This window comes from Phocoena phocoena, chromosome 1 (genome assembly GCF_963924675.1).
Source record: "Phocoena phocoena chromosome 1, mPhoPho1.1, whole genome shotgun sequence".
Taxonomy (NCBI): domain Eukaryota; kingdom Metazoa; phylum Chordata; class Mammalia; order Artiodactyla; family Phocoenidae; genus Phocoena; species Phocoena phocoena.
In genome coordinates, this window is record NC_089219.1 from 27,003,237 (window position 1) to 27,031,232 (window position 27,996).

The 27,996-nt window shown below is 47.7% G+C and overlaps 1 protein-coding gene and 1 pseudogene across 1 annotated transcript in view; one reads left to right on the forward strand and one right to left on the reverse strand.

The window, feature by feature from the left end:
* Positions 1-27,996, reverse strand: part of CSMD2 (CUB and Sushi multiple domains 2) — a 661,886-nt gene that overhangs the window by 457,434 nt on the left and 176,456 nt on the right. The gene's annotated exons all lie outside the window — the stretch shown is intronic.
* LOC136130639 (serine/threonine-protein phosphatase 1 regulatory subunit 10 pseudogene) lies at positions 12,633-15,142 on the forward strand (annotated as a pseudogene).

The window sequence follows — 27,996 nt, forward strand, 5'->3', positions numbered from 1 at the left end:
GGTGTTGAGTAGACGTTCGCTGTTGCTGGTGTGACAGCTCCCCACTCACACAGCCACCACGGCCCTCACCAGGCTGTGCTGAAACTGTCCCCTTATCTCCACCTCCCAGCTGCCCTGTGCCCTTCCAACTCAGGTGTGCAAAGTGAGCCTGGATTTGATTTTCAGGTGACCTGGGCTGCAGCGTGAGGTCAGATAACATGCTCTTCCTTCTCTGTAACAATGAAATGATGTCTGGAAATAGCGTCCCGGTGATCTGGATGGGAAAGGAAAGTACCTGCTCTGATCGCTACAGATGTTTTCCTTTGTTTATCTCAAGCTTAGCTGGAAAATGCCAAAGAGAAAACGTGTGGCGACAGTGACTTCACTGCCAGTGTGAGAGACCACAAAAGCCTCAAATCCGCGAAGGCAGGACTACGTGCACCCCACCCCCGCTCACTGTTCAGAGCAGCCCGGGGCGCAGACGAGGCACTCAGAGGTACTTGTTACATCAAAAAGGAGTTGCTGTCTTCCATTCCCCTCAAACGCAGAATAAAACCCAAACCCCTCGGCGCGGCCTCAGAGGCAGCAGCCTTGCATGTTCCGGCCCCCACCCTCCTCTGTTTTCCTGTCCCGCCTCTAGGTGACCAACTCAGTCCCAGTTTGCCTGGGACCAGGTTTAGTACAGAAAGCCCCATGTCCCGGGAAAGCCTGGGTCAGGACACAGCAGCACAGTTGGTCACGTGCCCCCTCCCTCCCCACTGAGCCCGTGTCTCCTGCCACTGAGGCCTTCTGGCAGCTCCTCAAATGTGCCAAACTCAGAGCCACCAAAGCAGGTGCATTGGCATCACTCAGGTGTCTGCTCAAGTGTCAGCTCCTCGAAGAAGCCCTCTTGGACTGGTCAGTCCACAATAATTCAACTCACCGCTCTCTTTCCCTGGCCCTGTTTCTGTGCACTGCTTATTCCACTCTGAAATTCGATTATTTACCTGTTGACCTGAATCCACACTAGAAGTCAACCTCCATGAGGGCAGCGACCATCTTTTCACTGCTGGGTCCTAGTACCGAGGACACAAGTTGAATGAATTAATGAAGTCTTATCTTCTACCTGGACTTCCAGCCCCTCTCCAAATACTGGTCAGCATAAGACGGCAGCCCTCTGGGTCTCAGGGTCCACCTACCTTGCCCCGCCCCCTTCTGTGGTCCCTGGTGCTCCCAGCACCAGCATCTCCTGTCCACTTCCTCCATCTGAAGCTGTGCCCCTCACTCTACCCTTTCCTCCTGATGAAGCCCCAGGAGGGGTCGGGTCTTGACCTCACACCCGCCTCCTGTGTACTGAAACTGTCTTTCATCTGTCAGGTCCGAGGAATCTCACATCTGCTCTGCCTCCGGCATCCCTCACTCAATTATTCAGCACACAAAATGTACAGGAGCCCGTTGCACTCGCACAGACATTATCAGACCACTGGCTCGGAACCTTGGAGCTCTCCAGCAGCCGTTTCTTCCTAATTATTCACTAATTTATTTTAGAACTCTATGGAGCAGCCTGTCCCAGGCATCAGGGACAGGGCGATGGATCAGACTCAGACCCCGCCTTCCAGGGGCTCTGTGGCCTTGTCGGGGAGACAGACGTATAAGCAAATAATTACAGGAAGACGAGGGGGGGCTGGAACAGAAGCCTGCACCGGGTGCTGGCGGAGCCCGGGGGCCACAATCACTTCGCACGGAAATGGAAACTTATCTGCCAACCGTTCTGAGCTTGAGAATCAGACGCTTCCTCTCCCAGCTAACAATCTTTCCGGAGAATGAGAGTTTTCCAGTTCTTTCTTGGTGTTTTGCAGAATCTACGCACAGGTGTTGAGAAGTCGCCCCCAGACTGGGGACAAATCTGGTTTGAAGGCGACTCTGGAATTAGTAAGATATTGGGAGGCAGTGCTCCAGGATGCATGTCCAGGGGGGACAGGGTCTGGAGTGAGCCATGTCACCCATCCTTTCTCTGATCTCTGTGTTGGCTCAGACAAGCCTGGGTCAGGGTTTCTGTCTCCATCTCCTGTCCTTCTCTCCCATTCCCAGCTAGCACTGGACCTTGAACTAAATCCAGCCCATCAATGTGACAGAGAGTATCACTGTCTGCCAATCCCTTGCTGGCCAGCTGGAGTCCTACTTTCAAAAGACAGAGTACCCAGAACTCTCTGGCTTGCAGCGCCCCTCTGCCTGGTCTCACCCACTGGATCAGACCCCTGCAGATAGGTCAGGGGATGTTTGGGGCTCTGCAGTTATGTTGCTGCGAACCCTCATTACGATCAGCGGCTTGGCCCCTTCCCCCAGTTCAAGCCCAGCCTGGCCCCCAGCCCCGCCCCTTCCCCAGAGCCTGCCACCGATGTCCCATTATGCTGTGGAGGGCTGGACAGCTGTGTTCACTGGAAATCGGGTCTCCTGGCCTGGTGTGCCCTCTCCTGTTTGGAAAGCAGTGGCCGCCAATGTTTCAGTGACAGTTGGGACAAGTGGCTCCAAGCAGGCTTCTGGAGTCAGACAGACCCAGGCTCCAGTTGAGCTGTGTGACTTTGTGAAATCTACTGCACCTCTCTCATCCTCAGGTGCCTCATCTGTGAAATGAGAGTTATTAAGACTCAGGGGTGTTGAAAGAATGAAATGAGATAGATCATGTAAAGTACTTATCACAGATCCTGGCACATAGTAAGTGACCAATAAATGGTACGCAGCTGTTTAGGCTGGGATGGAGAGCATTCAGCAAGTGCACGCGGGCTCAGCTAGAGGGAGAATGTTCAGGCTCTTTTGTTCAGGAACTCTGACTGCAGGGCCCAAGCCTCACTCTCACGATTCCCATCTTCTCTGCATATTTCCTCCCCTCCTTGAAGGCTTCATCCACTTTTTTTTTTTTTTTTTAACCTCTTTATTGGAGTATAATTGCTTTACAATGGTGTGCTAGTTTCTGCTTTATAACAAAGTGAATCAGTTATACATATACATATGTTCCCATCTCTCTTCCCTCTTGCATCTCGCTCCCTCCCACCCTCCCTATCCCACCCCTCTAGGTGGTCACAAAGCACCAAACTGATCTCCCTGTGCTACACAGCTGCTTCCCACTAGCTATCTATTTTAGGTTTGGTAGTGTATATATGTCCATGTCACTCTCTCGCTTTGTCACAGCTTACCCTTCCCCCTCGCCATATCCTCAAGTCCATTCTCTAGTAGGTCTGTGTCTTTATTCCTGCCTTACCCTTAGCTTCATCCACTTATAATGAGGGTGAGCTGATCTGCCTAGAAGCAGTCCCCGGGGCAGGGAAGAGCGAGTGCTATAACTGGGCAGTATTGCTATTTGAGGGTCTGGTTCTCTCTCCCAGAAGGGTTGCGGGGGGCGGGGACATAAAGATTTAATTTGGTAAAAGCAGGACTCTGCAAATGCACCTGCTCTGTGGGAACCAGCCACCTCCAAGCAAGGACCGTTAGGTCAGCCTGGGTTCTCGTAGGGGGTTTTTAAGCTGGATTCACTTGACAAACATCTGATTTACAAACAGCCCTGCAGTAATAAATTTATTACCGCTCCTCTGCTCGAATGCTCCAACAGCTTCCCTTCTCAGAGTAAATGCTGAAGTCCTTGGGAAGGCCTGCAAGGTCCCACACAAACTCTTCCTCGTCTGCCCTCCTCTCTACTGCTCTACTCCCACCCCCCACTCCTGCCTCAGGGCCTTTGCACTTGCAGTTCCCTCTGCCTGGAACCATCTTCCTCCCAAAGATCAGAAGGTTCACTCTCTCACCTCCAACAGCTGTTTCCTCAAATGTCAGCTTTTCTGTGAGATCTTTCCTGACCATCCTATTTAAAATCGCAAGCCCCACACCTCGCCCCACCTCTCCTCATCTAACACATTCTGTAGTCATTTAACTTGATTGTTTATGTTCTCTAGAATGAAAGCTCCTTGGGGAAGAGGTTTCTGATTCGTTCCTTCCTATTCTGAGCACTAGAGCAGTGCCGGGCACATAGCTGGCCCTCAGTAAATATCCGCTGAATGAATGAATAAGTGAAGGAAGGAAGAAAGGGCAGGCACCACCCACCTGAGAGCCCAGATCCTGCTGTCACAGGGTGAGAGGCCAGATCCCGCCCTCCTGCCTTCCTCGCTGTGGCTCCCAGAGTGATCTCTCAAATGCATCCCTGACCACATCAGTCTCTTCCTTAACACCCTTTATCGAGTCCCTCGCCCAATAATCTGTGCCGCACCTAAGCCTTCCCGGGAGAGGGAGAGCCACGTTTGGGAAAGGGTAGTATCATCACTTGATGAACTTTTCCCTTATCCTCAAGGAGACCTTCAAGATTAAGGCCAAACTCCTCCGCAGGGCCTGTGTCCTGCCTCTGTGGCCTCTCCTACGTTCTTTGCTTTACAACCCCAAGCTGTAGGTGACGGACCACCAAGATGTTCCCGTTCAGACGCTGGTCTCTCCATCCTCTGTGCCTTTGACCTTGGAACTGCCCATTTTGCCTGGACCACCTTCCCTGGCATCCTCCGTCCTCCTTACCCTGGAAAACTCCTGTTCAGCGTTCTAAATGCCATTGCCTTGTGTGTGATCAGCTGTCACCTGGCTGAGACATTTCCCCTGACTGCGCCCAGGCTGGGTCTGGCAGCCCTGCTCTGAGCACACCTCCTCGGAACACCTACCGTCCACTGCTGCGTGTTTTCCCACTGCGTGGCACATCTGCAGCTCGGCACCGCATAAATATTTGCAATTTATCTTTTCATTTCTACACTTCTGGTGCCTAGTAAAACTTGCCTGGCACATGTCAGGCTCTCTGGAAACGTCTGCTGGATGGAAAATTAAGCAACTGGAGTGGTGCAATGACAAAGGTTCTAGAATCCTCAAGGTGCTGAGGTTTTTTGAGATAATTCTGGGACTCACACCTCCCACTCCCAACAAGACTTCTGCTTTTCTGTTTCTATTCCTGAAGATGGGGACCCAAGCCTCCTCTCCTCTGGCCCTGCCCAGGGGGACTGATGTGCGGCCCTTTCCCCTCATATGAAAGCCCCTCCTCTGGACCCCAGAGGCCACTGATGTAGAACAGGGGAGGGGCAGTGAGTTGCGGCACGAGATAGGTCTGGGTTACAACCTTGCTTTGCCCCTAACAAGTTGGATGACCACGAACAGGTCATCAGATCTCTCTGGGATCCGTTTTCTCATTTAGAAAACAGCGACACTCCTAACACTTCCACCTGCGCTGCCTCTGTCCCCCTTGGTCACCTCTATTTAGCAAGCAACTGCTTGGTAAATCTCATAGGCTTGAATCAAAGTCACCCAGGATGGAATTAGAATTCTTCTCCCCACTCATCCTCTTCCCCTTGACCATGAAGCTCAGGCCCCCATGTTCCCCGCTTCCCCTACAAGTCCTCTTGGGATGAGGCCTGATAAAAAGGCCTCTGGTTTTGCATCCTACCTGATTTGTGAGGCTCATCAGAGCCCAGCACCCCTGGCTTTACTGCCATTTGGCTTTGAAATAATGCCAGAGGACAAATGCCTTCCATGCTTAGTGCCCTAAACACATGACCTCCAGGAGTAGGTCCAGGGTTCTCATTAAAGAGTCTCCTTGGGTGCAGGGAACCCTCTCCTTATTTTCAAATTGCCCCAGCCAAGGCCAGTGGGTAAAGGCCATTGGATGGATGTCCCTGTGCCTAGGCCAATGCTCGGTGCTGTCAGAAAGTGCTGGATAACTGTGGTCCCTGCCCTTAGGGATTCTCATCTAATGTCTAGGCATACCAACCCTCCAGAACCACTGCCTGGTCACCAGTGTATTACGCATGCACAAACAGCAACATAATGTGCAACGCCCAGTGCAAAATACAGAGCCCCTTGTTCAAAGCATGGTTAAGAACTGCAAGATAGAAGACTGGTTCAAATGGCGGAGTAGAAGGACGTGTGCTCACTCCCTCTTGCGAGAGCACCAGAGTCACAACTAACTGCTGAACAATCATCGACAGGAAGACACTGGAACTCACCAAAAAAGATACCCCACCTCCAAAGACAAAGGAGAGGCTGCAATGAGATGGTAGGAGGGGTGCCATCACAATAAAATCACATCCCATAACTGCTGGGGGGGGTGACTCACAAACTGGAGAACACTTATACCACAGAAGTCCACCCACTGGACTGAAGGTTCTGAGCCCCATGTCAGGCTTCCCAACCTGGGGGTCTGGCAATGGAAGGAGGAATTCCTAGAGAATCAGACTTTGAAGCCTGGTGGGATTTGATTGCAGGACTTTGACAGGACTGGGGGAAACAGAGACTCCACTCTTGGAGGGCACACACAGAGTACTGTGCACATCAGGATCCAGGGGAAAGAGCAGTGACCCCATAGAAGACTGAACCAGACCTACCTGCTAGTGTTGGAGGGTCTCCTGCAGAGGTGGGGGGTGGCTGTGGCTCACCGTGGGGACAAGGACACTGGCAGCAGACGTTCTGGGAAGTACTCCTTGGAGTGAGCCCTCCCAGAGTCTGCCATTAGCCCCACCAAAGAGTGGGGTAGACTCCAGTGCTGGGTTGCCCAGGCCAAACAACCAACAGGGAGGGAACCCAGCCCCACCCATCAGCAGGCAAACAGATTAAAGTTTTACTGAGCTCTGCCCACCAGAGCAACAGCCAGCTCTACCCACCACCAGTCCCTCCCATCAGGAAGATTGCAAAAGCCTCTTAGATAGCTTCATCCACCAGAGGGCACACAGCAGAAGCAAGAACTACAATTCTGCAGCCTGTGGAACAAAAACCACATTCATAAAAAGACAGACAAAATGAAAAGGCAGAGGACTATGTACCAGATGAAGGAACAAGATAAAACCCCAGAGAAACAACTAAATGAAGTGGAAATAGGCAACCTTCCAGAAAAAGAATTCAGAATGATGATAGTGAAGATGATCCAGGACCTCGGAAAGAGAATGAAGGCAAAGATCGAGAAGATGCAAGAAATGTTTAACAAAGACCTAGAAGAATTAAAGAACAAACAGAGATGAACAATACAATAACTGAAATGAAGAATACACTAGAAGGAATCAATAGCAGAATAACTGAGGCAGAAGAACGGATAAGTGAACTGGAAGACAGAATGGTGCAATTCACTGCCACAGAACAGAATAAAGAAAAAAGAATGAAAAGAAATGCAGACAGCCTAAGAGACCTCTGGGACAACATAAGACACACAAACATTCACATTATAGGGGTCCCAGCAGAAGAGAGAGAGAAAGGACCCCAGAAAATATTTGAAGAGATTATAGTTGAAAACTTCCCTAACATGGGAAAGGAAATAGCCACCAAAGTCCAGGAAAAACAGAAAGTCCCAGGCAGGATAAACCCAAGGAGAAACACACCAAGATACATAGTAATCAAACTGGCAAAAATTAAAGACAAAGAAAAATTATTAAAAGCAGCAAGGGAAAAATGACAAATAACACACAGAGGAACTCCCATAAGGTTAACAGCTGATTTCTCAGCAGAAACGCTACAAGCCAGAAGGGAGTGGCATGACATACTTAAAGTGATAAAAGGGAAGAACCTACAACCAAGATTACTCTAGCCGGCAAGGATCTCATTCAGATTCGATGGAGAAATCAAAAGCTTTACAGACAAGCAAAAGCTAAGAGAATTCAGGACCACCAAACCAGCTCTAAAACAAGTGCTAAAGGAACTTGTCTAACTGGGAAATACAAAAGAAAAGCACCTAAAAAAACAAACCCATGACAATTAAGAACATGTTAACAGGAACATTCATATTGATAATTACCTTAAACGTGAATGGATTAAATGCTCCAACCAAAAGACACAGGCTTGCTGAATGGATACAAAAACAAGACCCATATATATGCTGTCTACAAGAAACCCACTTCAGACCTAGGGACACATACAGACTGAAAGTGAGGGGATGGAAAAAGATATTCCATGCAAATGGAAATCAAAAGAAAGCTGGAGTAGCAATACTCATATCAGATAAAATAGACTTTAAAATAAAGAATGTTACAAGAGACAAGGAAGGACACTACCTAATGATCAAGGTATCAATTCAAGAAGAAGATATAGCAATTATAAATATTTATGCACCCAACATAGGAGCACCTCAATACATAAGGCAAATACTAAGAGCTCTAAAAGAGGAAATCGACTGTAACACAGTAATAGTGGGGGACTTTAACACCTCACTTACACCAATGGACAGATCATCCAGACAGAAAATTAATAAAGAAACACAAGCTTTAAATGACACAATAGACCAGATAGATTTAATTGATATTTAAAATTTATATTTTCGTTCCATCCAAAAACAGCAGATTACACTTTCTTCTCAAGTGCACATGGAAAATTCTCCAGGATAGATCACATCTTGGGTCACAAATGAAGCCTTGGTAAATTTAAGAAAACTGAAATCATATCAAGTATCTTTTCTGACCACAACGTTATGAGATTGGAAATCAATTACAGGGAAAAATATGTAAAAAACACAAACACATGGAGACTAAACAATACATCACTAAAAAACAAAGAGATCACTGAAGAAATCAAAGAGGAAATCAAAAAATACCTAGAGACAAATGACAATGAAAAATAGACGATTCAAAACCTATGGGATGCAGCAAAAGCAGTTCTGAGAGGGAAGTTTATAGCAATGTAATCCGACCTCAAGAAACAAGAAAAGTCTCAAATAAATGTTCTAAACTTACACCTAAAGGAACTAGAGATAGAAGAACAAACAAAACCCAAAGTTAGTGGAAGGAAAGAAATCATGAAGATCAGAGAACAAATAAATGAAATAGAAACAAAGAAAACAATAGCAAAGATCAATAAAACTAAAAGCTGGTTATTTGAGAAGATAAACAAAATTGATAAACCTTTAGCAAGACTCATCAAGAAAAAGAGGGAGAGGACTCAAATCAATAAAATAAGAAATGGAAAAAGAGAAGTTACAACAGACACCGCAGAAATACAAAGCATCATAAGAGACTACTACAAGCAACTCCATGCCAATAAAATGGACAACCTGGAAGAAATGGACAAATTCTTAGAAAGGTATAACCTTCCAAGACTGAACCAGGAAGAAGTAGAAAATATGAACAGAATAATCACAAGTAATGAAATTGAAACTGTGATTAAAAATCTTCCAACAAACAAAAGCCCAGGACCAGATGGCTTCACAGGTGAATTCTATCAAACATTTAGAGAAGAGCTAACACCCATCCTTCTCAAACTCTTCCAAAAACTTTCAGAGGAAGGAATACTCCCAAACTCATTCTATGAGGCCACCATCACCCTGATATCAAAACCAGGCAGAGATACTACAAAAAAAGAAAATTACAGACCAATAGCACTGATGAAAATAGATTCAAAAATCCTCAACAAAATACTAGCAAACGGAATACAGCAACACATTAAAAGAACCATACACTATGATCAAGTGGGATTTATCCCAGGGATGCAAGGATTCTTCAATATACACAAATCAATCAATGTGATACACCATATTAATAAATTGAAGAATAAAAACCATATGATCATCTCAATAGATGCAGAAAAATCTTCTGACAAAATTTCATACCCATTTATGATAAAAACTCTCCAGAAAAAAAAAAAAAAAGGTCATGAAGTACCTAGGGGCAAGACGGGAATAAAGACACAGACCTACTAGAGAATGGACTTGAGGATACGGGGAGGGGGAAGGGTAAGCTGTGACAAAGTAAGAGAGAGGCATGGACATATATACACTACCAAATGTAAAATAGATAGCTAGTGGGAAGCAGCCGCATAGAACAGGGAGATCAGCTCGTGCTTTGTGAACACCTAGAGGGGTGGGATAATGAGGGTAGGAGGGAGGGAGACGCAAGAGGGAAGAGATATGGGAACATACGTATAAGTATAACTGATTCACTTTGTTATAAAGCAGAAACTAGCACACCATTGTAAAGCAATCACACTCCAATAAAGATGTTAAAAAATAAATAAATAAAATAAAAAACTTTTCAGAAAGTAGGCATAGAGGGGAACCTACCTCAACATAATAAAGGCCATATATGACAAACCCACAGCCAACATCATTGTCAATGGTAAAAAACTGAAAGCATTTCCTCTAAGAATAGGAACAAGACAAGCATGTCCACTATTGCCACTATTATTCAACATAGTTTTGGAAGTCCTAGCCACAGCAATCAGAGAAGAAAAAGAAAGAAAAGGAATACAAATTAGAAAAGAAGAAGTAACACTGTCATTGTCTGCAGATGACATGAAACTATACATAGAGAATCCTAAAAATGCCACCAGAAAACTACTAGAGCTCATAAATGAATTTGTTAAAGTTGCAGAATACAAAAGTAATGCATGGAATTCTCTTGCATTCCTATACACTAAGAATGCAAAATCAGAAAGAGAAATTAAGGTAACAATCCCATTCACCATTGCAACAAAAAGAATAAAATACCTAGGAATAAACCTACCTAAGGAGGTAAAAGACCTGTACTCAGAAAACTATAAGACACTGATGAAAAAAACCAAAGATGACACAAACAGATGGAGAGATATACCATGTTCTTGGATTGGAAGAATCAATATTGCGAAAATGACTATACTACCCAAAGCAACCTACAGATTCAATGCAATCCCTATCAGATTACCAATGGCATTTTTTACAGAACTAGAAGAGAAAATCTTAAAAATTTTTGAGACAGCCAAAGCAATCTTGAGGGAAAAAAACAGAGCTGGAGGAATCAGACTCCCTGACTTCAGACTATATTACAAGTCTACAGTAATCAACACAATACGGTATTGGCACAAAAACAGAAATATAGATCAATGGAAGAGGATAGAAAGCCCAGAGATAAACCCATGCACCTATGGTAAACCAATGTGTGACAAAGGAGGCAAGGATATACAATGGAGAAAAGACAGTCTCTTCAATAAGTGGTGCTGGGAAAACTGGACACCTACATATAAAAGAATGAAATTAGAACACTTTCTAACACCATACACAAAAATAAACTCCAAGTGGATTAAAGACCTAAATGTAAGACCAGACACTGTAAAACTCTTAGAGGAAACCATAGGCAGAACACTCTGACATAAACCACAGCAAAATCTTTTTTGGCCCACCTCCTAGAGTAATGGAAATAAAAACAAAAATAAACAAATGGGACTTAATGAAACTTAAAAGCTTCTGCACAGCAAAGGAAACCATAAACAAGACGAAAAGACAACCCTCCAAATGGGAGAAAATATTTGCAAATGAATCAATGGACAAAGGATTAATCTCTAAAATATATAAACAGCTCATGCATCTCAATATTAAAAACACAAACAATCCAATCCAAAAATGGGCAGAAGACCTAAATAGACATCTCTCTAAAGAAGACATACCGATGGTCAAGAGGCACATGAAAAGATGCTCAACATCACTAATTATTAAAGAAATACAAATCAAAACCACAATGAGGGCTTCCCTGGTGGTGCAGTGGTTGAGAATCTTCCTGCTAATGCAGGGGACACGGGTTCGAGCCCTGGTCTGGGAGGATCCCACATGCCGTGGAGCAACTAGGCCCGTAAGCCACAGCTACTGAGCCTGCGTGTCTGGAGCCTGTGCTACACAACAAGAGAGGCCGCGATAGTGAGAGGCCTGTGCATTGTGATGAAGAGTGGCCCCCGCTTGCCACAACTAGAGAAAGCCCTCACACAGAAACGAAACGAAGACCCAATACAGCAAAAAGATGTAAAATAAATTAATAAATTCCTACCTCCAACATCTTCAAAAAAAGAAAAAGAGAAATAGCAGAAATTTTCAAATTAGGCATGAGTGTGAATTAAAAAAAAAACTACAATGAGGTGTAGTTTCTAACCAGTATTGCCTCACACCGGTTACAGTGGGCATCATCAGAAAGTCTACAAACAACAAATGCTGGAGAGGGTGTGGAGAAAAGGGAACCCTCTTGCACTGTTGGTAGGAATGTAAATTGATACAGCCACTATGGAGGTTCCTTAAAAAACTAAAAATAGAACTACCATATGATCTAGCAATCCCACTACTGGCCATATACCCAGAGAAAATCATAATTTAAAAAGACACATGCAGATTCTGGGGTTCGTTTAGAGGTTTGAATTTTCTCGGAGAAAGACGGGCCGGCCACGAGGAGAAAAGAAACAAGCCGCGGCAACATCTAAGCCCTTGAAAGGATCCTGAGAGAGGGGGGAAAGGGAAAACAGCAGCCACCAGCCCACCACTTGTGTCTTCTGCCCCTTCCCACCTATCTTGCCCACCCCACCAGCCCACGCTGCCTGGGACTTGAAATCTGTGGCCAAAGGACCGTCACCACATAACTTCAAAAATAATCAACCACCCTCCCTTCCCAAACCCACCCAAATTCACTCATCCAGAGTTTACTTTTTTTAATCCACTCAGAACTTTTTTTCTACGACCCTCCTCCCTACATGGAGTTGATGGGGGGTGAAATGAATACTGAGTTGGCCTTTACTTTTTTTAAGGAGACTTTTTGATCCAATGAGGCCCCTCAAATAATTGAGTTTTGGGTCCTGGTTGGTTGTTTTATTTTTTTTCTCCAAAATTTTAACCCCCTCCCCCGCTGAGCCCAAGGAGCTGACGTCGCAAAAAAATTGGATTAAAAACCTCGATCATGGGTTCGGGTCCCATGGACCTCAAAGAGCTTCTCAAGGGCCTGGATAGCTTCCTTAACCGAGATGGGGAAGTCAAGAGTGTGGATGGGATTTCGAAGATCTCCAGTTTGATGAAGGACGCACGAAAGATGGTGAGTCGACGCACTTATTGAACATTCTCCTGCAGACACGTTCACCAGAAATATTGGTCAAGTTTATTGATGTTGGTGGTTACAAGCGTCTTAACAATTGGCTGACATATTCAAAGACAACCAACAACACTCCCCCCTTGCAGCAAATTCCACTGACCCTGCAGCACCTACCACTCACTGTTGACCATCTCAAGCAGAGCTCCGGAAATTGGCCTCAGTCCTTGTCAGCAACTGGATGGCTGTGATCCGCTCCCAGAGCAGTACCCAGCCTCCTGAGAAAGATAAGAAGAAACGGAAAGAAGAGGGAAAGAGTCGAACCACCCCTCCTGAGCGACCGTTGACTGAGGTGAAGACTGAGACTTGGGCTAAGGAGGCCCCGGAGAAGAAGAGGGAGAAGCCCAAGTCCCTCCGAACCACGGCGCCCAGTCACGCCAAGTGCCGTTCTACCCGACTAGAGCTGGAGACCCCGTCTTTGGTGCCTGTGAAGAAGAATGCCTGTGCAGTGGTGGTTTCTGACAAGTACAACCTTAAACCCATCCCCCTCAAGCGTCAGAGTTCCACAGCTGCCCCAGGATAGGCTGCGCTCCCTGCAGAGAAGAAATACAAGCCACTCAACACGACACCCAACGCCACCAAAGAGATCAAAGTGAAGATCATCCTGCCACAGCCTATGGAGGGCCTGGGCTTTCTGGATGCACTCAATTCAGCCCCTGTTCCAGGCATCAAAATTAAGAAGAAGAAGAAGGTGCTATCACCCACAGTTGCCAAGCCAAGCCCATTTGAAGGGAAATCGAGCACAGAACCGAGCACAGCCAAACCTTCTTCCCCAGAGCCAGCACCTCCTTCTGAGGCTATGGACACAGAACGTCCAGGGACCCCAGTTCCCCCTGTTGAAGTCCCAGAGCTCATGGATACTGCCCCTTTGGAGCCAGGAGCTCTGGATGCAAAGCCAGTGGAGAGTCCCGGAGATCCTAGCCAGCTGACCCGGAAAGGCAGGAAGAGGAAAACTGTGACCTGGCCTGAGGAGGGCAAACTGAGAGAGTATTTCTATTTTGAACTGGATGAAACTGAACGAGTGAATGTGAATAAGATCAAGGACTTCGGCCAGGCAGCTAAGCGAGAGATACTGTCAGACCGACACGCGTTTGAGATGGCCCGGCGTCTGAGCCACGACAACATGGAGGAGAAAGTGCCCTGGGTGTGCCCCCGGCCCCTGGTGCTGCCCTCGCCTCCTGTCACCCCTGGAAGCAACAGCCAGGAGCGGTACATCCAGGCTGAGTGGGAGAAGGGGATCCTTCAGGAGCTCTTCCTGAACCAGGAAAGTCCTCACAAGCCTGATCCTGAGCCCTATGAGCCTATCCCCCCAAAACTCATCCCCCTATATGAGGAGTGTTCCATGGATGAGACCCCATATGTTGAGACCCTGGAGCCTGGGGGGACCGGTGGCTCACCCGATGGGGCAGGCAGTTCCAAGTTGCCTCCTGTTCTGGCCAATCTTATGGGAAGCATGGGTGCCGGGAAGAGCCCCCAGGGTCCTGGAGGAGGAGGCATCAGTGTGCAGGAGATCCTCACCTCCATCATGGGTAGCCCTAACGTTCGTCCCTCGGAGGAACTGCTGATGCAACCAGACTGTTCAGACAAGACCAAGCAGTTGCTGGTGCCTCATGGACTCTTAGGCCCTGGTCCCATAGCCAACGGTTTCCCACCGGGAGGCCCTGGGGGCCCTGGTGTGCCAGTGGGTCCACGTCTCCTGGGTCCCCCACCCCCTCCCCGGGGGTTGATCCTTTCTGGGATGGCCCAGGTGACCCCATGCGGGGTGGCCCGATGCGTGGGGGACCAGGTCCGGGGCCATACCATAGAGGCCGTGGTGGCCGAGGCGGGAGTGAACCTCCGCCTCCTCCTCCATTCCGAGGGGCCAGAGAGGTCGCTCTGGAAGAGGACCTGCAAATGGACAAGGGGGCCCTGGTGGGGGCATGGTCGGAGGTGGTGGGCATCATCCCCATGAAGGCCTGGCGGCGGCATGGGTGGTGGCAGTGGCCATCGTCCTCATGAAGGCCCTGGTGGAGGAATGGGTGCTGGTGGTGGACATCAGCCCCATGAAGGCCCTGGACATGGGGGGGCCCCATGGCCACCGGCCTCATGATGGCCCTGGTCACCGAGGCCACGACCATCAAGGGCCACCTCCTCGTGAGCACCGTGGCCATGATGGCCCTGGCCATGGCAGAGGGGGCCACTGACGGCATGATGGAGGCCACAGCCATAGAGGAGACATGTCAAATCGCCCTGTTTGTCGACATTTCATGATGAAGGGTAACTCCCGCTATGAGAACAACTGTGCCTTCTACCACCCGGGTGTCAATGGGCACCCCGTGCCCTAGGGACCACCTGCCCACCCTGCCCACACCCCTGTGGACTGCAGCCTTGCTCCTTCCACCCTTTTATGGCTTCTGTGAGGCCCATTTTCCCCTTTCCCCAGCTGATGAGGAGTCGGCCCCCTCACTGCCCACCTGCCTGGGTTCCTGGGGGTTTTCGGACGCCTGGTGCACATTGATGTACATATTTTCCTCCAGTCTGGGGAGGAGAGAGACTGGACACATTCCGTACCCTGGGCTGCTGAAGAGGAGACCCAGTTGGCTTCACTTTTTGAGGAGATTTGCCCTTTATGCCAAGCGCCTCTCCGGTATTCCCCTTTATGCCTGAGAACCTAAAGTTGGTTATCCTGGAGAACACCTCTACTCTCCTCTTGTGGGTCCTCCACACGCACACAGAACTCTGACACGGGATCAGCTGCACTTATGAAATCATCCCAGCCAAGTTCATGCTTCCTCGTGGGGTGGGGAGATGGTAAAAGGGGTATTGTGGATCCCACTGCACTGAGAGGACTCAATCAGGCTGGATTTGAGCTCTGGAACACATCAACCCCACTCCTCCTCTGACACAGGCTTTACAGTGAGTCCTTTCTCAAGTAAGACGCTGCAATCTTCCGTGAACACCCAAGTTTGCATCATGGGTCTGCTAGGTTCAATGATGGCAAATTCAGGTCGGCATCCGGTGAAAAGTTTTAGCTGGCATAGGTGAGGCCATTGGTGGTGGTCCACCCTTGCCTGCAGCTCATTCTGGAAATTAAAACACTTCAGGGAGACCAGCTTTTCATCAACTGAAGCCCGGCGTGCTGGGCATACCAGTCACACTACACGCACTGCCTCCGGGAGTTAGCGCGCTCCTGGCCCCTCCCCCCACCCCGCACCTTGTGGGTGTGAGGCCTCCAGCTCCCTTGCCCTGTCAGCCACCTCTGAATACCCACCAGGTGCCTTCCTGGGTGGATTCGATAAGATGACCTGCCCTCTCCCAGCCCTCTCCTTCACCTATCTCAGCACAGTTGTTTTCTATGAAAACAGTGGATTGGTTGGGTTTTGTGCATGGTCTTGGGTTAGAGCCACAATGGATTTGAGGATGAGTATTTTCTTCTTTCTTTTGGTTCGGTATATTTTGTACATTAATAATAAACAGTGGAAAGAGAAGTATTTAATAATAAAAAAAAAAGACACATGCACCCCAATGTTCATTGTAGCACTATTTACAATAGCCAGTTCACGGAAACAACCTAAATGCCCATCGACAGATGAATGGATAAAGAAGATGTGGTACATATATACAATGGACTATTACTCAGGTATAAAAAGGAATGAAATTGGGTCATTTATGGAGACATGGATGGACCTAAAGACTGTCATACAGAGTGAAGTAAGTCAGAAAGAGAAAAACAAATATCATATATTAACGCATATTTGTGGAATCTAGAAAAATGGTACAGATGAACCAGTTTGCAAGGCAGAAATAGAGACCCAGATGTAGAGAACAAACGCATGGACACCAAGCGGGGAAAGTGGGGGGGTGGGGAGATGAATTAGGAGATTGGGATTGACATATATGCACTAATATGTATAAAATGGATAACTAATAGAACCTGCTGTATAAAAAATAAATAAAATAAAATTCAAAAGAAAAATGAATTGCAAGATAGCAGCAGTGGAGCATGAAACCACGCAAGGGGCCCTGGTGCCCTGTGCGACCACACAGGTCTTACACCCCTGAAGCCGGTCCTCAGTGCAGGGAATTATGAAAAGGGCGCATCCTCTCCACGGGCCGAGAAGCAGCAAAATGAAGGTTGGGCTGAGGAGGATGGAAGAGAATTCTGGCCTTCAGGGGTTCACAGTCTCATGGGGGACGCAGAGAGAAGCCGGCAGGTAAGCCCAGCACAGAGCCCCAGGCCCAATGGCCGAGGCATGGCAGTAGCGGCATGAACTTCAGGAAAGCAGCTATCCTGCTGTGCAGAGGCCAGGGGGAGGTCAGGGATGGCTTCGGGGAAGAAATGATTCAAGATCTGGATTTTATAGGACAGGAAACCTACGAGGGTCCCTGAACTCCCAGGGAGTCCCTGGTCCATTGAATTGGACCTTGGATCTCTCATCTTGACCCCAGACTCCAGCTAGCCCACTAGCCATGAAACCTTCAAGACCTCAACTCCGGGCCAACCTTGGTCCCACCTGTACATCTAAACCACAGCCATAGATGTTTTCTGCCCTTAGGGCTGCAAATCCTTGAAGGCTCAGTCTCCATAAAGAGAACTTTGACCCAGGACACCATTCCTAATGATACTGAGGCTTAGATTTGAATCACATAGGAGGGAGACGTTTGTCTAGTGGGCAGACCTGGCTGACTAGTGGACATCTCCGGTTCTCTGGGGTTCTCTTCTTGGGTTTATGCAGCGATTCCTGTGAAGTGATGAAAATCTTTATTTTATTGTGAAAAATCATTTCCCAAAATAAAGCCAACCGCCCAAGGTGGTAATGGAAGTGAAAAGTAAGTGAGGAGTCTAAGGAAGTAATGGGTTTTAGCTAGAAAATAGAAGCCATGGGTGAATTAAGGAGTGGATGTTGAATTTGATGGTGGCTCCGATTTGTGAGTGTTTGAAAACAAGGAAAAGATTTATGAAATCATTTCAGCCAGTGCTTCAGCCAGGGCAAAAATTGCTCACTGAGTGGGAATGAATACTTTGGTGACTGCTCAAAAGGCGGTTGAGTATCGCGAGAATTTGCCCAGGGAACCCAGGATTCTCCATGGAAATGTTCTTGGAATACAGCTGGGAGCCCCATTAACATTTCCATAAAGCACTGGGTGGCAGAGGCAGTCGTGTGGCTATGGGCTGACTCTAAGCACAGGAAAGGTTTAAACGCTCTGCAAAGCGTTTTCCCTTTGCCACAAAAGTTAATAGGGGCGTGGTATTATCATTCATCATGACCTCCTTTCAGCTTAGAAGCTTTGCTTCAACTCTGCATGAATGCTGGTTGAGTAATGATAGGAGGCAATGGAGAGGGGAGCTTATTTTAGTGGAGAATTAATTTTAATATTTTATAAATGGCTCTGGTCTTTAGTAATGGAATCATTAAAGATCTGAAGAGGTCATCAAAATACTTTTTTTTTTTCAAGTACACACTCTACTAACTCAAGGGGGGAAAGGTCCTATAAAGATACTTGAGGATTTGGGAATGTCAAGTTCTCAGAATATACCTGCTTGAATTTCAAGGATCTACACACAAAAGGATGCTCACCCGCCCTAGTGTGAACATACCCAGGTACACTCTTGCTTAATCAGGTAGCACACCTGCACTCACAAGTTCGGGTGTGCGCACCCCCTTTCCCTACATCATGTAGATATCTCTACAGACTTCTTTATCTTTCTATGTGATGCCACTTCCTCCTCTTTCTACTCCTCAGGTCAGATCCTAGCCAAAGGTCCATAAACGTCACTCAACAGGTGTTCTAGAGGTATCCCAAGGAAAACACATGAGCTCTTTGTGATCACCCCCAACCGCCACCCCACCGCAGGTACTAACCTGAAAGTCAGGGCTTCCAAGCTGGAAGAAACATCCCATAGGGCCTGCCCAGGGTTATTGGGGCCAACTGGCTTAGAGCAACCTGCTAAAAATGCCTCATTTGGGGCAATGGGTCTCTGAGAAGATCCCAGGTCACACTCTGCCTCATTCCTGTTGTACTTTCAGACCTCCAGTCCTCCAGTCTGTGAGCAAGAGCCTTGCAGCAGGACAAACACTCGAGATAGAGGAAGGAGGGCTGGTTTGAAGGGCTCCATCCTCTAGGATAACAGAAACTCAGGAGGATACCAAGTCTTCCCTGGATGGTTTTCTGCAAGGAGGTCAGAAAACCACAGGTGAAGGACCACCCCGTTGGAGCACTCTTAGATGCTAAAGCACGGGAACCGTGCACACCTGTTATTTTCTCAACCCCTGGCCAGCTGTAACAAGCAAGGTAAATGGGATGGGACATATTCTGAGGGCTCCCACGCTGGTTCGGCACCTAGCTCTTCTCCAGCTACGAAATCAAGTCTTTGCTAAACTTTCTCTTAGGTGGATATAAAGGATAATAGCAGATGTAAGTGAGAGAGAGGTTGAGTTGCTCTGCGTTGTCTTCAACCTGTGGCCAGCATAATGGACAGTGGAAGGGGGACAAGATGGAGAACCAGAAAATGTGGCTTCAAGGACCAGCCATGCAACTGGTCAGTGAGGTCATGTGATCACTCAGACTTTCAGCTTCCTCGTTTCTAAAATGGGCATATGATAACCCCTGCCTTGACTGTTGTTATCAAGATTCAGTGGGTCAGTGGGCATGAAGGTGATCAGGAGACTACAAATTCCACTGCACACGTTAGGAGTTATTACCTAGCTGTGGGCCTGGCACTTCTTCCTGCTTCAACATAATTGTAAATTCCTTTTATGTTAATCGAGGGCAGGTCCTTACCTCCGGAGAGGCCACTTCTGGCTTCTTTCCCTACTCCCTTATTTCTTCCTCCTCAAGAAAAGAGGAGGAACACAACTGATTATTGAGAGCCCAATATTTATCAGGCCATATTTTCAAGAGCAAAAGGGCTGACTCTTGTGTTTGCTCTGATTTAATCTGCCTTCTAAAGGAAAGCACACCATTCTCTCCTTCTGGTCCACCTTTCCTGTGTGTGTCTGGGAGGGTAAATCTGGCCAGCCTTGCCCCTGGAGCCTGCCTATCTTTTCTTTGAGAGAAAGATGGGCAACTCCACCTTATTCTCCAGTCTAGCCCTCTCAAGTCCCCCACTTTGGGGAGCTTGTCCAGAAATTAATAAAGCTGGTTCTTTCACTACTATTTGGCAAGTTATCTTTGCATCTCTTCTTTCTTTGACTTAAAATTTAAATGGGAAGAGGAGTGTCTTTAGCCCCTTGAACTCTTGTTACTCTTTACAGCTTTTCACAAATCCCATGTGGCAGATGGACCCCAAGGTGATCCCCCCAAATTCCCTGCCTTTTGATGTTCATATCTTTGTGTAATACCATCGCCTTAAGTGTGGGTAGAGCCTGTGACTTGCTTCTAACAATAGAACACGGAAAAGGTGACAGGATGTCACTCTCATGATTATGCCATATTAGCAGACTGGAGATAGAGACTCCCCTTGAAGTTTCATGAACTAAAAGGCCACGCTGGAGAAGCCCATGTGACAAGGAATGGAGGTGGCCTCTAGGACCCACGGCTTCCTCCGGAACCTGAGGGTGGCATCCAGCAGAGAGCTGAGGGTCCTCAGTAATTGAGCTGCTAGGAAACAAAATCTTCCAGCAACCTGAATGAGCTTGGAGGGGAATTCCTCCTCAGTCGAGCCTCCAGATGAGAATGCAGCCCAGCGAATATTTGAGGGCAGCCTGTAAGACCCTGAGCAAGAGGATCCAGTTAGCCCATGCCCAGCCTCCTGACCTATATGATAACTGTGTTAGTATTATTAATTGTGAGTTAATGGAGGTGTGTTGTTTTAGGCTGCTAAGTTTATGACAATTTTGTAATTAGGATAACCTATACTTGTGATTGTTGATATTTGTGATGACAACTATTTCACCCATTTTCCGTTAGGACTTTACCATGTTAAGGCTACTTTCTTAGGCCTCTGCCAACACTCACCCTTGTTGGTCGCATGTCCCTCTTGGCATGTTCTATGCACATCCTGTCTGTTCCCTGTCAGACTCTCCCAACATCATTCACTTAGAGGTGATAATTGAAACTGTGGGAGTCAGTGAGGTCATGTGAGAAAGAACATGGAGAGAAAAGAACAGAACAGGACCACACCCTGGGGAATGTGCACATTTTGAGGCAGCTGGTCCAAGTCGAGATGTGCTATAATATAAAATACATGCCCAATCTCAGAGACTTAGTATGAAAGGGAAAATGTAAAATATATCATTAGTATGTTTTACGATGATTACATGTTTAAAGAATAATATTTTGGATATGTTAGCTTAAGTAAAATATGTTATTAGATTGAAGTCACCTGTTTATTTTTTATTGTTTTAAGACAGCTACTAGGAACTTAAAATTATATAAATGGCTCACATTTGAGGTTTACATTATATTTCTATTAGATCAATCGATTGATAGATGTTTTGGAATTATTTTCTGGTGCCAGGCACTGTGCTAATGGTTTATGACACTATATCATCTGACCCTCATGTAATACTGTATCATTTCTGTTTTACAAATGAGAAAGTTGAGGTTCTGAGAACTTAAGTGACTTTCTCAAGATTGCATGAAGAATTCATCAAGAGGCAGAAATTCAAAGCCAGGTCTCGTCGACTCAGAATTCTTTGCTGGTAACCACTATGCCCTGCTGACTCCTTAGATGAATGAATGAGTGAAGGAGTGAATGAACGAGCACGAGTGTATGTTTCTGATGGTGATGCAAGGTGGAATGATTGGCTCTTGCCACTAGGCTCTCTAGCCAAAGGCAAGCCTTGTTGCAGAGATGGCGCCCTGGACTCCCTTCCTCCTACCTCCCCTGTGTGAGGCTGCCACACAGCCTCCCTTGGGAATCCCTGTATCTGCCATCATTCGTCTGACCATCATTCCAGATCTCCCCCTGGTCTCTGCTCTCAGCAAGCGAACCCAGCTTTGCAGAATCGCAAGGCGACATCTGATGGCATCCGAGACTGGGCTCAGGCCTGGCACTTGGGAGTGGGCAGTTCTATGGAAGCGCCTTGGCACAATCCCAGTTCCTGCCGTGGCTGGCAGGGAAGAGCAGGTGTCCACTGGACAGAGCAGCCCTTCCTGCCAGCCTGGACCTTCCCAGGAGGGAGGTGGCTTCCCGTGAAGCTCTTCCCTGTCTGTAGGGATGGAGCTCAAATGTGTGGGTACAGGGCTGAGACCGTGGGGAGGTGGACCCATATGTGCCCACCCGCTTTCTCCTGCCTCCCTGAAACCCAGAGCCGGGAAGTGACTTCCCAGGCCACTTAACTGGTAAGTGGCAAACTCTGGATTCTAATCCATATGTGTTTAACTCCAAAAGGTTTGTTCCTTTTTCCATAACCCATGCTGCCTCCCTCCTGAACTTTCCATCTGCATCATTCACGGTTTGCTAAGCCTCAGTTTCCTCATCAGTAAAATTGGGATGGTAATAATCGGGCTGCTGGGAGGATTCACTGGGATAATGCGTGTGAGGAGCTTAGCACCGGGCTGGGCACAGCACAGACACTCTGGAAATGAGTGCAGTTATCACCATCAGGATGGCCATTATCATTATGGGGGCCCCTGGGGTGTCTGCAGGGACTTTGGGGAAGTGGCTGGCAGTTAAGAGCATCTCTTCAAGGCTTCTGGAGTGGCCCAAGGACGCCTTCCTGGACAGCATGACTCAAGATTAACATGCGGTGGATAAGCAGTGTTTGTCCTCCCTGGAGGCCCTGCCTGGGCCACATCCGTGGTGACTTCCCGAGTTCCCAAGGCCCCGGGTGCGCCAGCAGCCTCGTGGACACTCACGACGGACCTTCCTTCAGCCCCGTGGAGGCAGCAGCCGCCCAGCCAGCCCTGATGGGGCAGCTCCCGGACGGGAAGGTCTGCAGCCCCCTGGAAGCAGCGTGCCTGTCTTGGGTCATTTGCTTGAATCCCATCACTTCAGCTTTTGGGTGACGCCAGACATATTCCGATGTCCTTTCTATCGTGTGCGTGAGTGAGAGCGGGGCCACCAACTACCAGCAGCTCTGGGAGACGCATCGTGTGAAACGTGAACAGAGCTGAGGTTTCCCAGTGGAACCCCGTGGCAGGGAGGCTGACTGCTCCTTTGCCGTTTCCGGAAACTTTGGGAAGGCCAAGTGGGATGTGCAAGTGCCTTCAGCGGGATGGCTGGGCTCTACTCTGGGGGATGAGTGAGGGAGAGTGTCTCCAGGAGACCAACTCTGACCCCCCGCACCTTCCTGTCTGGCTCCTCCTGGGCCCCAGGGAGCCTTCAGGGGCTGGTGCTAAGACCGGCTCCTGGAGGACTTCCAAAGAGGCAGAGTCTACTGTTCTCAGAAATGCCAAGGACTTTTTTTCAGAGGATTCAGGTGGGCTGGAGAGAGACAGCACAATTCACAAAATAAATCAGAGCTTGATACTGCCATCAGCCCAGGAGACAAATATTTATACTATTTATATTTATATCACTGACACTCCCTAGGGAAGCTGATCTGTATAGAATAACATGCCGCTTAGGAGGTAAAAACATTTTAAAGTTTCTGAGGGCCACGTTTATGGTTTGGCAACACTTATGGCTTCCCCAGCCAGGGACAGGGATGGGGGTAGGGGGTGGGAGTGGGGAGGGAAGGTGGAGGGGACGCGGATGGACGGAGGGTGGCTGCAGAAATGCACTCCCTGAGGACTTCTGCATGTTAAATTGTGCGGTGAGAACTGACCTGCCTTGAGAAAAGGTGGGGGAATGTGGCCCAGCCCTCACTGTTCCCCCATTATACGTCTCACAGCACAGAGAGGGTAAGCCATCCACCCAAGGGTACACAGCTCTAAGTCAATCTTGGCGTCTGATCCCCAGTCTCAGCTCCCAGGCACCCATCCTGACCCAGGCCCTGTCCGCCTCTAACTCCCTCCTCAACCAGACTCCAGGCCAGGCCCAGCCAGAATCCAGCCCCACCGGGCCCCACTCTAGCCACACCGACTGCCTCCAGATTCTCCGGGCCAACTGCCGCGCTCCCTTGCAAGGCCCCAATCTTCATAGGCAAGGGCACCACTGTGTCTGCTGCATGAAGTTCTCTCAAGCCAGACAGGAAGCAGACCCAGAGAAGGGAGCAGAGCAGCCACCCAGGAGGGGGAACATTCCTTCCCACTGGGGGGCCGGCCAAGCGGGAGATGGGGTCTGGAACGGTTTGCGGGTGAGCAAGGAGGCTAAAGAAGAGCCTCATTATTCAGGCATCCCTGCACTCCACTGACTGCCCCAGGCTCTGAGCGGGGATTGAATGAGACAAGCTTCCTGCCCACAGCGTCTCCCAGGTCAGCCAACAGAGGAGGCAGCTGAGAGAAGTGCAGTGAGGTGAGGAAAGGCTTGGCTGCCCAAAGGCGATTCCCCTCTGCCCTCAGCCAGCCTGATGCAGGAGGTGAACTGTGCTCCATGGAGTCGGAGGAGGCCTTAGAGGAACGGCCCTGCACACTGCCCTCGCGGACTTAGGACCTGGCTCGGGAGACAGGACTCCCGCAGCGGGAGGGTCTGAGCCGCCAGGATGCCAGAGCCCAGGGCGGATGTTCCAGACAGAGGCACACAGTGCAAGATCCTCTCTAGTTCACGGAGGGGGAGTGACACGGACAGACCTCAAGAAAACAGGAAAAACTTAGACCACCTGAGAGGAGCAAGGAGAGACAAGGGATGGCTCAGAAAAAGGTGCTGCTGCAGTTTTAGCGGGAACTGCCCCTGCCTGCACGTGGCCTCTGGTCCCCTTCCTCTGCCCCCGCCCCTGCGGAGCTGACAGCCCTGAACAATGGCTGGGATGCTGTAAGCACACGGTCATTCATTTGCCTACCTTAAGGGAGGCCTGTAAGTCTTTCCCTGTGTGTGTTTTCATCAAGAAGTAATCTTTACGACCACAAAAAAATGTCCAATAACATTTCTCTCCCCTGGCAAGCATCCCCCGTATATCAAAGGCTCAAATACACAGTGTGAAAGCTTGCAGGGACAGGTGTTGGTGAGAGCTTTATAGCAGCCTGCAGGAGCTGTCTGAGCGTCACATGGGCTCACACAAATCTCACGTGGCTCCGGGAATGGACAACTGGCCCGCAGAAAGAGATTCCTCCCACGTGTGTTCATTCTGCCTTTCTTCTGGAAACGCTGCTCCAGGCCAGGCACTGGGCCAGGCACAAGGGACACAGACATCACCGCATCAGTCTGCTTGTCCCCGAGGAGCTGGTTTTGCCACATGCTGTTTTAAGTGTTTTGTATGTTGTAACTTCTTTAATCCTTGTAAAAGCCCCAGAAGGTACTCTGACACTCCCCATTTTACAGATGGGGAAACTGAGCCCCAGGGCAGTTGAAGTAACTTGCCCAAGGTTACAGGGCTGGTCAGTGGCAGAGCTGCTCTGCTTGCATGTTTCATCTGCTGGACTGTGAACATCCCAAGGTCAGGGCTGAGTGCTGTCCATCTTGGCACCGGGCTCAGCACAAAGGAGTTCTCAGGAAAATGCTGGCAAATGTATGAGCATGAACATGAGAGCCAGAAGGGAGCACAGGCCCGTCTTAGAACCTAACTCCTACATTGCACTTGAAGCCACCGAACCCCAGAGAGCAGAGGGAGCTTCTCTAAGGAGTGACCTTCTTAGGACCAGAGTTTCCTGGCCCCTTCCACACCAGTGCACTTGGATGTCTGCACACTTTTTATCTGGGAGTATCTCTAATAAGCAAAGGGAGGAAGACATTCTATGGATGAAGCAGCCACCGTGAGCCAGACACGACATCAGGTGCTTGATGTGTCCACCCAGCTCACCTCTCAAGTGAGGAGGGCAGATCGACCCAGCTTGGGGGACTCTGAAGATGGGTGCTTTCCACTGCATGGAGTTCCACTCAGCCTGCCCCTCGCTGGGCAGGCTCTACCCCTCCCTTCAGGGGCCTGGCACAGGGCTAGGTGCAGGAAGGAGGCTCAGGAGAGGTCCCTGTCTCTCTGGTGTCCATCCTCATGACCAGAGGACCTGGCTTGCAAAGGCAACCAGCTCACACCCAGACCTGTTCTGTAAGGTGCAGTGGATCCAGGGACACAGTTCACATGGACTGGAATCTACTACTGTCTCCACCAAGGGCTCCTGATAGTTTCAGGGTCATGCTTTTGTCTACAGACTATTGTCTATCCCTCTCCATTTTCCTTACCAAGCTCTATTCTTCATGACACAAAGACCCATCAAACAAAGTACTGCCATGTATTTGTTCTATACTATTGGATTTATTTCTATTTTATAGTAATTTATATTTTATATTCCTGGATTTGAACATCAACAAACTGTTCACTGCTATACCCCAAGTGCCTAGAACAATGCCAGGTACATATTAATTGCTTAATAAAACTTTTTAAAAATAAATAAATGACAACAAAAGAAAACACAAGGCATCAACAAAAGACAAAAACCACATGATTGGGCTTCCCTGGTAGCTCAGTGGTTGAGAGTCTGCCTGCTGATGTGGGGGACACGGGTTCGTGCCCCGGTCCAGGAAGATCTCACGTGCCACGGAGAGGCTGGGCCCGTGAGCCATGGCTGCTGAGCCTGCACGTCCGGAGCCTGTGCTCCGCAACGGGAGAGGCCACAACAGTGAGAGGCCCACATACCGCAAAACGAACAAACAAACAAACAAAAAAAAAACTCACATGATCATCTCAATAGATGTAGAAAAAGCATTAGATAAAATTCAACATCCATTCATGATAAAAATCTTACCAAAGTGGGTATAGAGGGAACACATCTCGACAAAATAAAAGCTATTTATGGCAAACCCACAGTCAACATAATACTCAACAGTGAAAAGCTGAAAGTCTTCCCGCTAAAATCTGGAACAAGACAAGGATGCCCACTCTTACCACTTCCATTCAACATAGTATTGGAAGTCCTAGCCACAGCAATCAGATGAGAAAAAGAAGGAAAATATATCCAAGTTGGAAGGGAAGAGGTAAAATTGTCATTAAATTCAGATGACATAATACTATATATAGAAAACCCTAAAGACTGCACCAAAATTACTAGAACTGATAAATGGATACAGCAAGGTAGCATGATGCAAGATTAACATACAGAAATCTGTTGCATTTCTTTACACTAACAATGATATATCAGAAAAGGAAAGTAAAAAAAAAAAAATCCCTTTTAAAATCGCATCAAAAAAATAAAATACTTAGGAATAAACATAACCAAGGAGGTGAAAGACTTATATGCTGAGAACTATAAGACATTGATAAAGCAAATTGAAGGTGATTCCAAGGATTGGAAAGGTACCTCATGCTCTTGGATTGGAAGAATTAATATTGTTAAAATGGCCATACTACCCAAAGAAAGCTACAGATTTAATGTGATCCCTATCAAATTACCTATGACACTATTCACAGAATTAGAACAAATAATCCTAAAATTTATATGGAACCATAAAAGACCCAGAATTGCCAAAGCAATACTGAGGAAAAAGAACAAAGCTGGAGGCATAACCCTCCCATACTTCAGACAATACTACAAAGCTACAGTAATCAAAACAGCACGCTAATGGCACAAAATCAAACATATGGATCAATGGAACAGAAGTGAGAGCCCAGAAATAAACCCATACATTTATGGTCAATTAATCTTTAACAAAGGAGGCAAGAATATACAGTGGGGAAAACACAGGCTCTTCAGTAAGTGGTGTTGGGAAAACTGGACAACCACATGTAAATCAGTGAAGTTAGAACATGCCTTCACATCATACACAAAAATAAACTCAAAATGGCTTAGACTTCAATAGAAGACATGACACCATAAAACTCCTGGAAGAGAACACAGGCAAAACATTCTCAGATATAAATCACTGTAATGTTTTCTTAGGTCAGTCTCTGAAGGCAATAGAAATAAAAGCAAAAAAAAAAAAAAAAAAAAAAACATGCAGAGAAAGCTTTCGACAAAATTCAACACCCATTTATGATAAAAACACTCCAGAAAGTAGGCATAGAGGGAACTTTCCTCAACATAGTAAAGGCCATATATGACAAACCCACAGCCAAAATCGTCCTCAATGGGGAAAAACTGAAAACAGTTCCACTAAGATCAGGAACAAGACAAGGTTGCCCACTCTCACCACTCTTATTCAACATAGTTTTGGAAGTTTTAGCCACAGCAATCAGAGAAGAAAAGGAAATAAAAAGAATCCAAGTCAGAAAAGAAGTAAAGC